Source organism: Apis dorsata, unplaced genomic scaffold (genome assembly GCF_000469605.1).
Source record: "Apis dorsata unplaced genomic scaffold, Apis dorsata 1.3 scaffold_61, whole genome shotgun sequence".
Taxonomy (NCBI): Eukaryota; Metazoa; Arthropoda; class Insecta; order Hymenoptera; family Apidae; genus Apis; species Apis dorsata.
In genome coordinates, this window is record NW_006263361.1 from 833,352 (window position 1) to 846,693 (window position 13,342).

Consider the following 13,342-nt stretch of genomic DNA (forward strand, 5'->3'; position numbering starts at 1 on the left):
GGGCTGGTAACCACCATCATCATCGCCGTAGCCACCAGCAAGGCCCCGATGACTCATCCGACCGTTGGTCTCTCCCCGTTGGTGAAGAAACGGCGGAAGGATCCAGGGGCGCCTCCTTCGAAGTAGGGCCCCACTCTTGGATTAGCTAAACCTCGTTGTTAGACGCTGCCGCTGCTAATTATTCCGTATATACGAGACGAATAGCAATGCGAGGAAAGTCGATTGGTCGCTCACTGTGCTTGTGAATTGTAGAGAATAACACTGCTTGGAATAACACCGGTGAGACTGTTTTGTCATCCGCGATCGATTTCGAGAATTGCTTTTTGAATTAAATGATCGTTCTAAGTGAGTAAGTAAGTGGTATCATAATTTACACGTATTAAATCATTGGTATAAAGGTTGGATCGAAATCGTTCAAACGTAATTCCCGCTAAAGTCGGATATCTCTCGAATCGAAAAGAATGTCGATCTTTGTATATCGTAAACGAGGGAGGGCATATATTAATTTGCGACGATAAATGTCACGATTACAAGATAATATGGGCTCAACTTCCAATTGACTCGGAGTGGAGCGTTCCACGGCACGTTGTTCGACTGAAAATACGATCGATTGTTGGTTCGATCGATTTTACTTTTGAGTCGTAAGAGAACTGAAACTGGCTAGGATCGGTCGAGGGTTCCGTCACAACGTTTACAAAATTGAGATACGTTCAATTTTCACGGTTTTATTTTTGAATCGGGACACGATATCGGCAATAATTTATTTTTCTACGAAAGAATTTCCCTGCTCACCGATGCTTAACGCAGGTTAAGCATTTAGTACGTACGTTATCCATACCCGACGTTTAGGCAACCCTCTCGATTAATCGATTTACACCTAACCGGTGAAAGGATCGAGGTATATATTAAATAAAGGTGAATTAAACTCGCGTATAAAATTCATTTTAACAATTTTCTCGTGTACGCGAGACTTTATGAGTCCCGATCATTGCTCGTAAAAATCATTGTACAGCTCGTTTCCTCCGATTTTCGACTTTCTCGAACGATTTCTCGAACGAGTTAGTTTCAATGGAACTAACTTCACCACTTCAACGAAACGTGGAGAAAAAGAGAGAGAGAGAGAGGGACGAAGGAGAGGGGGGCCAAGATGCGATCTCACGAGATTAGAAAGCAAGCCTAGCGTACCTCGAAGGTACGATAGATCGATAAACGCGGGTCATTTTTTGTCTCCCGCTCGTTGTTACACGCTAATGGCCGCGAAACATGACTCACACCGTGTTTACCGTCCTATTATCAAGTAATGGATTGTGGATCTATCACTTTCTATTTGAAGTCGATGCGTATCTGGATCCAGTGGCTCGCGTTACCGTGTTATCGTTATCGAATACACCACGTTGGATTGCATTACGCGATACGAGTAATAAAAATCTGTAAAGAGAGGAGGAGGGAGGAAGAGGCGAGAGGAAAGCAAAATAAGGAAAAATAATGGAATCGGTAGGAAAATGATGGACTCTCTCTCTCTCTCTCTCTCTCTCTCCCTCTCCCTCTCTCTTTCTTTCTCTTTCTCTTTCTCTTTCTCTCCTCTCGTTCTTCGTCGATTACTCGAGAAGGAGAATTCCGTAAGATGAATGTACACGATGCGCGGATTTACGAGGATTATCGCGACTCGTTCGAGACGTATCGATCGAGACGTATGGATCGGTGTTCGCGCGGAGGGGTTGCGTAAAAGACGGGAGGACTATGGGTCAGAGGGAAAAATCGGGGAAAAGGAGGCCGCAGTCATTCAACAATGTCACCGCGCTCACCGGGTCGGGGAAATAAATGAAATGCATTTCCATGCATACTTCGATACTGGCTGACTATTAATAACGGTATGACAGATTGACTAATGATCCTCGATAGCCGAAGCACGGCTTTGACATTACGAGATTAAAATGCTGCGGATGATGGAAAAAATTGGCGAGCCCGTCGGGGGTTGACGGTTGGAAGAAAACTTTTAGCGCGCGACTTACTTAATACGATTACGACGCTCCCTGTCCCCCTCTGTCCTCGAGGATCCACGTTGCTTTCTCGATCGATCAATCCTCAATTTATTATTCGTCGATGCTCGTTCGTTACGGGGATCGAATGGGATCGACGATCGACGACAACGAAGCAGAGAGAGGTAAAAATTTAACAAGAGAAAGAGAGAGAGAAAAAGAAAATATGACGACAATCGATGGAGAAAGTGAGAGAGAGAAAGAAACAACGATCCAACGTTTATCCAACGAATAAATGTCGGGAGAATAAATCGCGTGACCTGTTCCATAGGATTTCCGGTAGATCCTGCCATCGATGGAGAAATGACAGGCGAAAAACGAACGAAATTACCCCTCGCAGTTGATCACCACCGCCAATAAGGGGGTAGTTTAGCCCCGGGACCGTCGAATTCACGGGGGCGTCCAAGGGGGCGAGCTCTAGGAGTGAGGGGACGGGAATAACAATCTCGCAGAGTGTTTCTGGATATCAGCCTTAATGCGGCCTGTCCGGTCAACCAGATGCCCTGTGATAGGGCATGCGAATTTTTTTTCTTTTTTTTTTTTTTTTTTTTTTTTTTTTTTTTTTTTTTTTTTTTTTTTTTTTTTTTTTTTTTTTTTTTTTTTTTTTTATTGACGAGCGGGGCCGTCCTGATGGGATTTTCATCGCCGATCTCGCCTGTCTGCGCAATTGAACGCCGACTGACGGAGGATCGCGTCCAAATCCGCCGCGTTTATTTATGCAAAACGCGATCAAAAGCGGTCGACACGCGTGTTTCGTATCGCGCGGAAAAATCGGCAACAATTGACGGCAACGTACGCGTTAAAGGGAATGGACGATTTCCACCTGGTCGAGTCAGATTCGCGACCAGGGGATTCGGAAAAGGGATTTATAATTTCTGACGGGAACGATGGTTCGCAAATGATCCCATTGATTCAACGCGGGGAGGGAATATTTTGAAATTGCGATAATCGAGAGATGAATAATCGAAAGAGGCGACGCTACGATATTCATTCCCGCCAATAATGTTCCTCGAACACGTTAAACGCACGCTTTCCACGTCAAATGTCGAAGTTCGCTCCTCTCAAAGATCATCGAACGAGGCCAACGAAACTTTCTTATCCCTCCGAACGTAAAAGACCTCTAGAATTCTATCTCGCGCCATCGCGATGAATCACTCTCGAATATCTCTGCTTACGGGGAACGTAACCGTTGTTTCCTGCTGTCTTCGCGCGTCGAGAGGAAGACAATTAAATCTCGGTTTAAGGTTTCGCGGCGAGAGGGATCGAATCGAATCGAGATCACGCGGATCCGCTGGAAAGGGTGAAGACTGGCAGAGAAGCGTGCAAAATTATCGTTCATCAGCCGAGTGCTGCTCCCACGGGAATATCTCTCTCTCTCTTCTGCGGTTCATCCGCCCTTTGTTGCGCGCCAATTAAAATTAGCGCTGTTAATTACGCGGTGCCGCGACGCTTGTTAGCGACCGTTAGGCAGAAAACTGCCAAAATTAAACGGACGGGACGAAATGTAACGTGCCGCGTCTAATGGTGTAATGCTACCAAGCCTCCATTTTTTTTTCCCCGTTTTTCTTTCTTTTTTTTTTTTTTTTTTTTTTTGGTCTTTGTCACGACTGATTTAAACAACAGCCCGGCGCACGAAAATATTTTTTTTCCCGAAACGCGGCGGATTTCGCCCGTGGAAAAAATACTCGGGTAATGCTGCTCGAATTAATCGACCCTCGTTCCGCGAAATTCTCCCGCTAATTGGGTTTCGCTATAGTGATTTCTTTTTTCTTTTTTCTTTTTTTTTTTTTTTTTTTCCCCTCGTTTAGTTAAGCTTGGTATATTTTGCTTTTGGTATATTACGAATGTTTATTACGAGTGAGGCGTGTACAGGACCTCGTTCATTCTTGCCAAAATTTGGGGAAATTTGGTTCGTAATTGTAGGGAGGAGATAATTCCATTGTTACTATTAAAAAATTTCATTCTGATATTTTGTACATACGATTCGAATGAAAAGAGATTATAAATAAATCGTAAAAATTCATGGCTCGTTTAACGCATGTTAAAACACATCGATGGCGAAATTAGAAAATTGGCCGGATACAAAGCAATCTCTCTGATTTGTTCTTCCATTGTTTGCAACGTTGAATCTGTAAAATCCCATGGAGGAGCACGGAACGGAACCCGACCCACGCCCCCGTATTTGTTAAACAGTCGTGTAAGTACCCACAAACTGCGCGGTGATTGCGGTCACGTGGCGGCTCGCATCGCTCGAACGGAAAGTAAAACAGAGAGAGACTGTACACGCCCCGGAGGGTGGTTTCTCTGAATGGCTGTTGATTGTAATCATCGGGTGTAAGTAATGCCGGTGGTACGCGGACGTGTACGTAAATCCTATCGTGACTCGAGAATCCTGTCGCTCGAAAAATATCGTGAGTGGAGGAGGGTGGAGGGGGTGGAGGTCGAGGAAATTTCGTCCGGCCCTATTTCCTTTTCGAGTGCATTTACGTCGTTGGGCATATACGATTAATTTATTCGCTAAGCGGGCGTCGAGACACGAGTATTCGACGCCTTTTATTCTCGATGGATCAACGATTAAAACGTTGGTACTCGGTATTTCGAATATCATCTTGCGTGCAACCCTTCAGAAATTACTCCGTATTAAAAAGAATAATTCTCTGAATTATTTTCTTAAAAAAAAATCTGAAAGATCGGAAGAATCTTTTTTTTTTGAATCCTTCGAAAATTCTCCAATTTCCAAGGAAAGGAAAGGTAAAGCCAGTAAATCGAATCGTATCATCAAGAATCCATCGTCTGAACAAACCACCCGTATATACACCCACGTAGACACAAGGAGATCAATGCCAGGGATGTTTTCACACGAGATGACGTTTAATTAATAAAACGCCCCCCAAACCCTCCGGGACGCGATATCAAACCGCGACGTTTGAAGACAAATGTCTGAGCATGTTCGAAACCTGGATCGAAGCTGTTTGTCGGTCCCTGCTAACGCGTTGTCAAACCGAGGATGCGAAATGGCTCTCACGCGGCGCACACAGCCACGCTCGCGCGAACGCCCGTTTTCTAATTGAAGGCTGGCGGCGATGCGCTTCTGAACCAGCCTGTACTCCTTCACGCTTCTCTCTCGCCAAATTGAACGTGTATGCTCGCGCGGCAAATTGAGGAATTGAATATTCATACGGATCCAACCCTCTCTCGCGCAAAGGTGAATTCAATTACGCATGATTGCCCGGCTCTAACCCTCTACGCCGCCACCCCCTCGCCCTCTTTCTCCTCGAGCATCCTCCTCCTCCTCCGCTCGCGTCTTTCCACTCCGTTCTCCGCTCCATCGGCTTTATCCACCTCCTATCCTCCACCCCGTAATTCGCGTTTCCCACCTTCGTCGCTCGGCCGCCCGTCTCCGGGAGCAGTTAGGCCAATTTTACGCTTATTGGTACGTAAATACGGTTCCACCTGGTGGAACCTTGCCCGTCATAGAAGGGATTCTATGACGGAGAGAAAACCCCTTTCCTTTTCCTTCGAATAAGGCGAGCGAGAAAGCTATCTATCTCCTCTCCCCCTCTCTCGCGTGCAATTAACGTCTCCGCTCTCGAGCGGAAAGGAGGATCTCGATCCTGCGACATCCTTCCAACCACCATCACAAGGTTCTTCTTAATTGCACGCATATACGTTTGTTTGTAGGAATAATTACATTCGTAGCTACATTCGAATGTAACCACACTTACCCTCCCCCGAGAAGAATATCCCCCTCGTTGTAAATTCAGAAACGAACCAGAAACGAAATCTTCATTGTCTCGCGCGCGTTCTCCTCTATAACGAGCAAAAAATAAAAAGCCACATTCGGCAAGTATCTCCCGGTCGATTAAAAAAGCGGAGGGAGCCCCTGTCGGGTTGGACCAACCACCCCCTGTCGATGATTTGGAGAACAATGCGGATCGAAAATAACCGGACAGGCCGTAGCTCGTTAACGGGCTAATAACTCGTCGGTTTTTACGAGCGTGGACGAGCAACGGGGTGTGTTTTAGGGCGATATGCACCGATGATGGCGCAGGTGCGTGAAAACTCGTCGTTTTTCGATTTCTCGCCCCCTCTAACGAAATCCATAATCGCTACTAATTTTTCCCCGACGGAAAAATTACGGATTGAAAAATATTCAATATCGAATTGCGTGTTTAGTAATAGCATGATCAATCATGAGAATCAATGAAATAAAGGCAGTAAGTGAGTCAGCCATAGATGAAAGAAAGAGCGTGATCGAGAAATTTTCAGTTTAACGCGGGCTGTGTACGTGTAGTTGTAGATACATGACGCGTCGTAACCTTGGCATATTTAACGATAGAAACGATAAATTGTTTACATCTAATAATAATAGGAGAGTCGACGTTTATAAATATTACTATTACGCTTCGATTTTGCTCGTTGTGTTCATTCGGGAGCACAAGTCGTCTCGTTTACAGTGTTTCGTCGCAGTTCATAAACGTTTGTCGTCTCGTGAAGATCGTTCTAAAAGTCCACGGAAATCCACGAGATCTCTGAATTATTTGCATGGATAAATTAACGCTGAGTGTTCATCGATGCGCTGCGATTAAAAAATTTAATCTTGATCTAACTCTAAAAAGGAATCTCCGTCAACAAAGTGAATCATCGACATGCGTGTAAGATAAGATTATCCGTGAGATAATATTCACGTGTACAAATATGTGCAAATTAGCCAGTTAAAGATCATATTATTAATCGAAAACGTACAATCGAACATTTTTTCTTCGAATTTCGAGAAATAATAGGGACGAATAGTTTAAGTGAATCACGTAATTAATAATAGATTGATATCTACGATTATTGAGTCATTGCTATTGCTGGAGAATAAATATAATATTGTATTCAACGGATGATAGAGACAATAAGATAATTTTAATTAATCGAAAGACGATAATGAACGACGAAAAATGTCAAAATTTCTTAAAAGCGTAGAAATAATTTATCATTCTTTATTCGTGTTTGATCGATTCTAAAATTCTACCAACAATCAAGAATAATTCACAATTTCGAAAATAATGAATGTTAAAATATAAAATAATGAAAATGTTAAAATAAAAATAATTTCTTTTTAAATACAATCAATTTTTTAACTCTGATACGCATAAGATAAATTACTCGATGACATAAATTTTTTTTAAAAATTCTATCACCAATCAAAAACAATTTCACGATTCCTCGATTCGACAACACGTAAGATGAACAATCAAGAATCTAAAAAAGATAAATCATTGTTCGCAGAAATAGTTTGCCACGCAACAATATCTAATAATAAGACGATCCCTCAAGAAAAAAATATGGAATATCGCGAGCGTGAACGAAACGAGAATCCATTTATTTGGAAGAATTCAGGATAGAAACGATTATTCGTTGTTTCGACGTGATTAAATCGGCCGTTTCCTTCATTTTCATGGTGGAACCCTTTCACCGCGATTTCTTGCGATCTCGAGATGATTTTGAGGAAGGAAATAGTAGGTTAATACTCACGGCCGGTGAGTCATTCGGATTGTTGGAGGGAAATAATTTCGTATTCAGTATCGAGAGGAACGATGATAAGACGAAATTACACGAGTTATGACTCATTGACATACCTGATAATGTATTCAAACATTGTTACATACTGTGCATATTTATATCGAAAATTATATCGTTATATAATTAATTTCTAAATCGAAATTATTTCTAATCACTGATTTATCGTAAATCATCATGTTCATCGATTTTTTTACACACATTTTGACAGATTATTATTTAAAATTCTGATCGAACATTAATTGAACGACTAAAATTTTGCGAATGTATTATCACAAAAATAAAAGAATCAATGAACTTCTAATTGATTCTGCGAATAAAACCATCGATAGTAGCGGAACAAAAGCGGAGGAGGATAGGAAAAGGGAGAGGAGATAGGCGCGTTGAAACATCAGGTTCGTGTAACGCCGATAGAAGGAGGGTCAATAGAGGCGACAATGGCGAAGGGAAACGAAAGCAGAAACGAGGAGCATAACGGTGGCAGTTGCGTTCAATGGTGTCGCTTCGTGCACTTTCATCGGTTTCATTTATCGCGAACGGATTACAAAAATGCCAATCGATTTTTTCCTCGCGCTCCGATGGATAAATTTAAAAAAAACCTTAGCTTCACGAACGATCGAAATAATCGAAATATATTAATCGAACGGAAAGGAAGCTCACGATAGCGAAACACAAACAAAAGGAAAGCCATCTCGAAATCCCGTGAGACAGCAATTCCTCGAGCGTCGAGTCATCTGGGAAGAAGGACAAGTTACAATCGCATTTTTCCTCCTCTCCGAAAACGTCGATCACACGGTGGCCGTGTATCCAAGCTTGCCCGTGTATCGTGTATCGATAGGCATTCCAGGTTCGAAATAAAGGCGAAAGAATGACGTCCTCAGGACTTTGTACAGGTCTGAGAAATGCGAGGCATTTCCTCGTCGCGGCCGAATTCCTATTACGGCTAGACGGGAACGAAGACGTCGACGACGACTTGTCCGACGACTACAGAGTAAGGGAGGGAGAGGGGAGGTGGGTGGTGGGTACGTGGACGAAAAGAAGTTGGAATAGTGTTTTGTTTTGTCCAGCGTGTAGGTGGACATCATGATGACAGGATAGAACATAAACGTGGGGCTCCCGGGGGAGTTACGGGACATAAAATCCCGCTTCGACCTCCCTTTTCCACGTTGGCGTCGAGATGTCGGGGCTTGCCCGTTTTCCCATATAAAACGTGCCACCGTCCCTGCCCTTTCCTCATCAGCCTCTCGACAACTCGCCCGATCCTTCCCTCGAAATTTGTCCCGATCCGTCCGAACCGATCGCTCCGAGAACAGATTGAATCTCGGAATATCTCTTCCTCCCGATTTCAGAGGCGATCGGATGGAGGATGATCGAATCCTTCTTTTCCCTTTTTTTTTTTCTTTTTTTTTTTCGTTTTCAATCGAAGAAGACACCATCTAGAAGATATTTTCTTAAAGAGAAGCTTCGCGGTGGAAGCCCCTTGGATGGATAGCCTCTTGTCCTACAGCTGATGGAGTAGTAGGTATATATATATATATATAGTGAATCTATTCGATCGCAAAGTGCGTACTCCCTAGTTTCGTATCTCGAGTATGTTTGGTCACATTGAAAAAAGATTTGATGAAAGATCGTGGTGAAATTTCTCGCGTAAGGTGTACGAGATTACGCTTCCCTCGAGTTTATTTATCTTATCGGGACGGAACCGTCAGACAGCTCGGCGACGCGATGCAACGAGATTGTAACGATTCGATTCAATTCACCCGATCCCTTTGATATCTCGGTTGGAATCTATTCTTCTCGAATCAAACTCGAATATAATATAATTAATATTTTGACACGGTGCATATTATAACACGAAGGGGGAGAGAGAAAAAAAAAACTAATCTAGGAAAAAAGGAAGAAATATTAATCCAATGCAATTTCCGTTGATTGACCAAACCTGTTCCGATCCTCGAATTCACCCTATTTTACAGGAAAGTGTCCAACGAACTCGGGGTTACGCGTGACAAACGACACGGTCCCCCGTAATCGTAAATCAACGAAAATGGAGGTCGCGGCAATTAGAGCGGCTTATGACAGTAGGGGTTAAACAACTCGGTGGAAGGCCGTTTTGATTTTTCGACGTTGTACACCTTATGTTCACCCTTACAAATGTGTAATAAGTTTGTTTATCACGTCATAAGGCGTCCAGGTGAAATATTGCATCGGATCGAGCGGAGGAGGCGGTGGGTTAATCGCGCGCCCGCCGTTTCCAAACGACTTTACGCAATAACGATCATCGGCGGCCGGCGTGCACAGGTGTACGCGCATGAAATTACGTGGTAATACGGCGTTTCCGCGTCCCCTCGCGCCTCTTGACAGCAAATCGAGATGACTCACGTGTTCCCGTTACACCGCGCCGTCGCGCGTTTGTTTCTCTTCCTCTCGAGATGCCACCGATTCGTTCCTTTCTTGTTTTCCTCCTGTCCTTTCCTCTACCTTGTTTTGCCTCTTTCTTTTTTTTTCTTTTTTCTTTTCCTCCTCTTCTTCTTCTTCTTCTTCTTCTTCTTTTTTTCTTTTTTTTCTTTTGCTGAAACTCGAAGAAAATGTTATTTTAACGAAAAGTAAATTTAATATAATGATTTCAATGAGGAGAATTCCTCTGTTTCTCGTGTCGTTAAGGAACTCTTGATTGAGATCGTGACGTTATTATATATATTTTTATTTATTTTAATTTACGCAGGTGAGATTCTTATGAAGATAGTAACAATGAAGTATATGAATATTTTGCCACGTGAAGAAATTTTATGATCGATAGTCATATTAGAAATCGAAGAAATTAAATAATGCAAACAAAGAAGAATAAACGTATGAGCACGTAAAAGAAGAGATAAATGATGGCTTCGTTCTCGAGCGAAAGTGAAGATTCAAAGCCGTATAAAGTGCGTATTTTATTCGCTGGTAGCCTTCGTTTCCGGTTCTATCCGCCGATTTCTCCGCGGTTTTCGTGGCGAAAATGAAATTCGTCGATAATAAGATGATGAGATAGCTCGACTAAGTTGCGCAAGTTGGTGCAATCGAGTAACGTTTTATCGCAATCTCGAATCGTCGATAATCGTTCGAAAAATCGGACGAATCTCGAGCCTTCCGAAGCTGCAATCAAATTCTATCATCATTTTTCACGCACATCGATTTCCTCCTCTTTCTCGTACATACTCGATCTAAATTTATTAACGATCTTCTCGATTTTTATCCATCTCTCTCTTCATTTATTCTTTTCATCTGATAAGACACAGACTTGGATTATCAATTCGAGCAGAATTCTCAATATTTTTTCACGACACTTTTCAAGACACTGAAACGTATACATACGATATTTCTCGAAAGCCAAACTACGTGTTTCCACCGTAGGAAACCTCGACACGTGACGAATGTAGAGTGGACGGGTTTGAGCGGCGTCGGTATAAGCCTTCCACGTGAAACAACAATAGAGAATCGAACTCCCCCTCCGAGATCGTGTAACGTGTCACACTTGCCCTTGTCCAAATACAAAACCGACAAACCTATATCCACCAGGAGCATATTTATATCTCTTCTCCATAATCACCTTTCCACCATCGCCCTCCAATCTTTCACCTAATACATACTTCATTACCTTCATCCCCTGTAATCGATATTCCCAATTTTAATAAATTCCCAGAATAAATTTCACGATATATAATCGAACATCAACCCACTAACTACCAACCTCGAACTCCAAAATCGATATTCCCAATTTTACCCCGATATAAATTCTCGAAATAATATTCCCGCGATATTAATCGAACACCTTTCATCGACCCTCCATTAACCTGAGATTATTCCCAACCTTGAGATAAATTCTCAAATGAAATTTTTAAATGAATATTAATTCCGGCCGATCGAACGAACGCGTCCCGAAGGTCGAAATTAAAAATCGATGAATTTGAAAAAAGGGGGAGGATGGAAGACGGAGGAGGAAATCGAGCGCGATCGGGGAAGCAAACGAACCGTGAGTACCCTTGACAGTGGACAGCATCGCGGGTTTCTGTGCGAGCGCGAAACTCGTACTCGATGCTGCTAGAATCGTGAAAGGATCTAGGATCGAGGCACGAACGAGCCTGCTCTCGGTCGATTACACGGTAGCCCGGCAGAGACCGATCGGTGGACCCTTTCCATCCCAAGATTTCTGTTCAACGATCCGTTTTATGAGTCAGCTTGACTGCCTTCGCGGAAGGGACTGGAGCGGATTCGCTGCTTCGTAGCTCGTGGAACATAGAGAGAGAGAGAGAGAGAGAGAGGAGGAAGAAGCTAGCAAAGATGAGCAAAGGGAGGAGACGAGGAGGATCGATCGGTTCGAACGATCGCCAAAGAAATTATTGCGGCTTCGTTCCGGCCTGATAAACGACTTCTCTATACACCGCCGTTTCGACGTTTATGCTTTTTTTATTTTTTTCTTTCTCCCTCTTCTTTCTTTCTTTCTTTCTTCCTTTCTTTTTTCCCCTGTATATTGTTTTCTCTCCTCTATTTGGAAAACTAGATCGAGTTTCGAAGATGACAAAGGATGAGTTAGTGGAAACGAGAAGTGGTAATGCCGAGAAAAAGTGGAGCAACGCAATAAAAGCGTTATTGAGGGGAATATCTGTATCGAGGTCCAGGATCCAGCTTGCGTTTCTTTCAACGATACGATACGATACGATACGATACGACACGGTTCGCTTGTAACTCGGAGCGGCATACGTTTACCCAAGGGTAAGGTAATCGAAGTTGAAATTCACCTCGTGAAGAATTTGCATAGAAAGTATCCATTTATCGCACAGGTTGTTCCATCTTGATTTTTATTTTTATTTTTTACCGCGAATAATAAATACATTAATAAGTATCTCCATAAACTAATGATTTTTTAAGCATATGCGTGAATTATCTTTTTCTTTTTTTTTTAAATATCAAATTGCATCAATTTCGTACAACCTTCACGCATCTACCAACTTAAAAATTCATTGAATAACGACAAAAGAAAATTATTATCGTTATAATAATTTCCACGGTTCTGTAAAAATTTCAGGCTGATTTGCATCCATTCCGATCGTGACGGAGATCGAAAGTAAAGGAAATCGGTCTGCGAATGGAAGCACATGTTACCTTCCACATGCACGTTACTCATGCGACTCGAATTCACTCCCGTTTCCCGATTGTGACCGATCGATCTATGCTAATGGAAATCATTAATGCGTCCGCAAGGATCCTAATCGGTAGCCGATAATCTCGCGGAGGGATCGCGAAATTAAAATGCACGCGCGCACAGGTGGGCACATCGCGTGTTTGCGCCGATGGTTCACCGGACCAAAATGCGTGTTACGTCATCGGGAGGCAGGGACCACACGGTATTTCCTGATTGTGTTTTTTTTTTTTTTTTTTTGTTTTCCCTTTTTCTTTCCTTCCTTCTTTCTTTCTTTCTTTCTTTCTCCTCCCTCGTCGAATTATCGTTATCGGGGAAGAAGAGCCACGATGAATATGCATCAAAGCATAGAGCATGGTGCTTTTTAAATTTATCACCGGCCATCCCCTCTTTTGTAATTTTAAATACGCTATGATACGATTTCATACGATTTATTTATGCGCGTATCGTTAATTCTTACATCGGTTTGAATTAAAATTTTTGGAAAAGAATATATAAAATATACGGGTTTAGCTGAATGAATATATTTGATTATACGTGATTGCGCGTATCTGTTTAC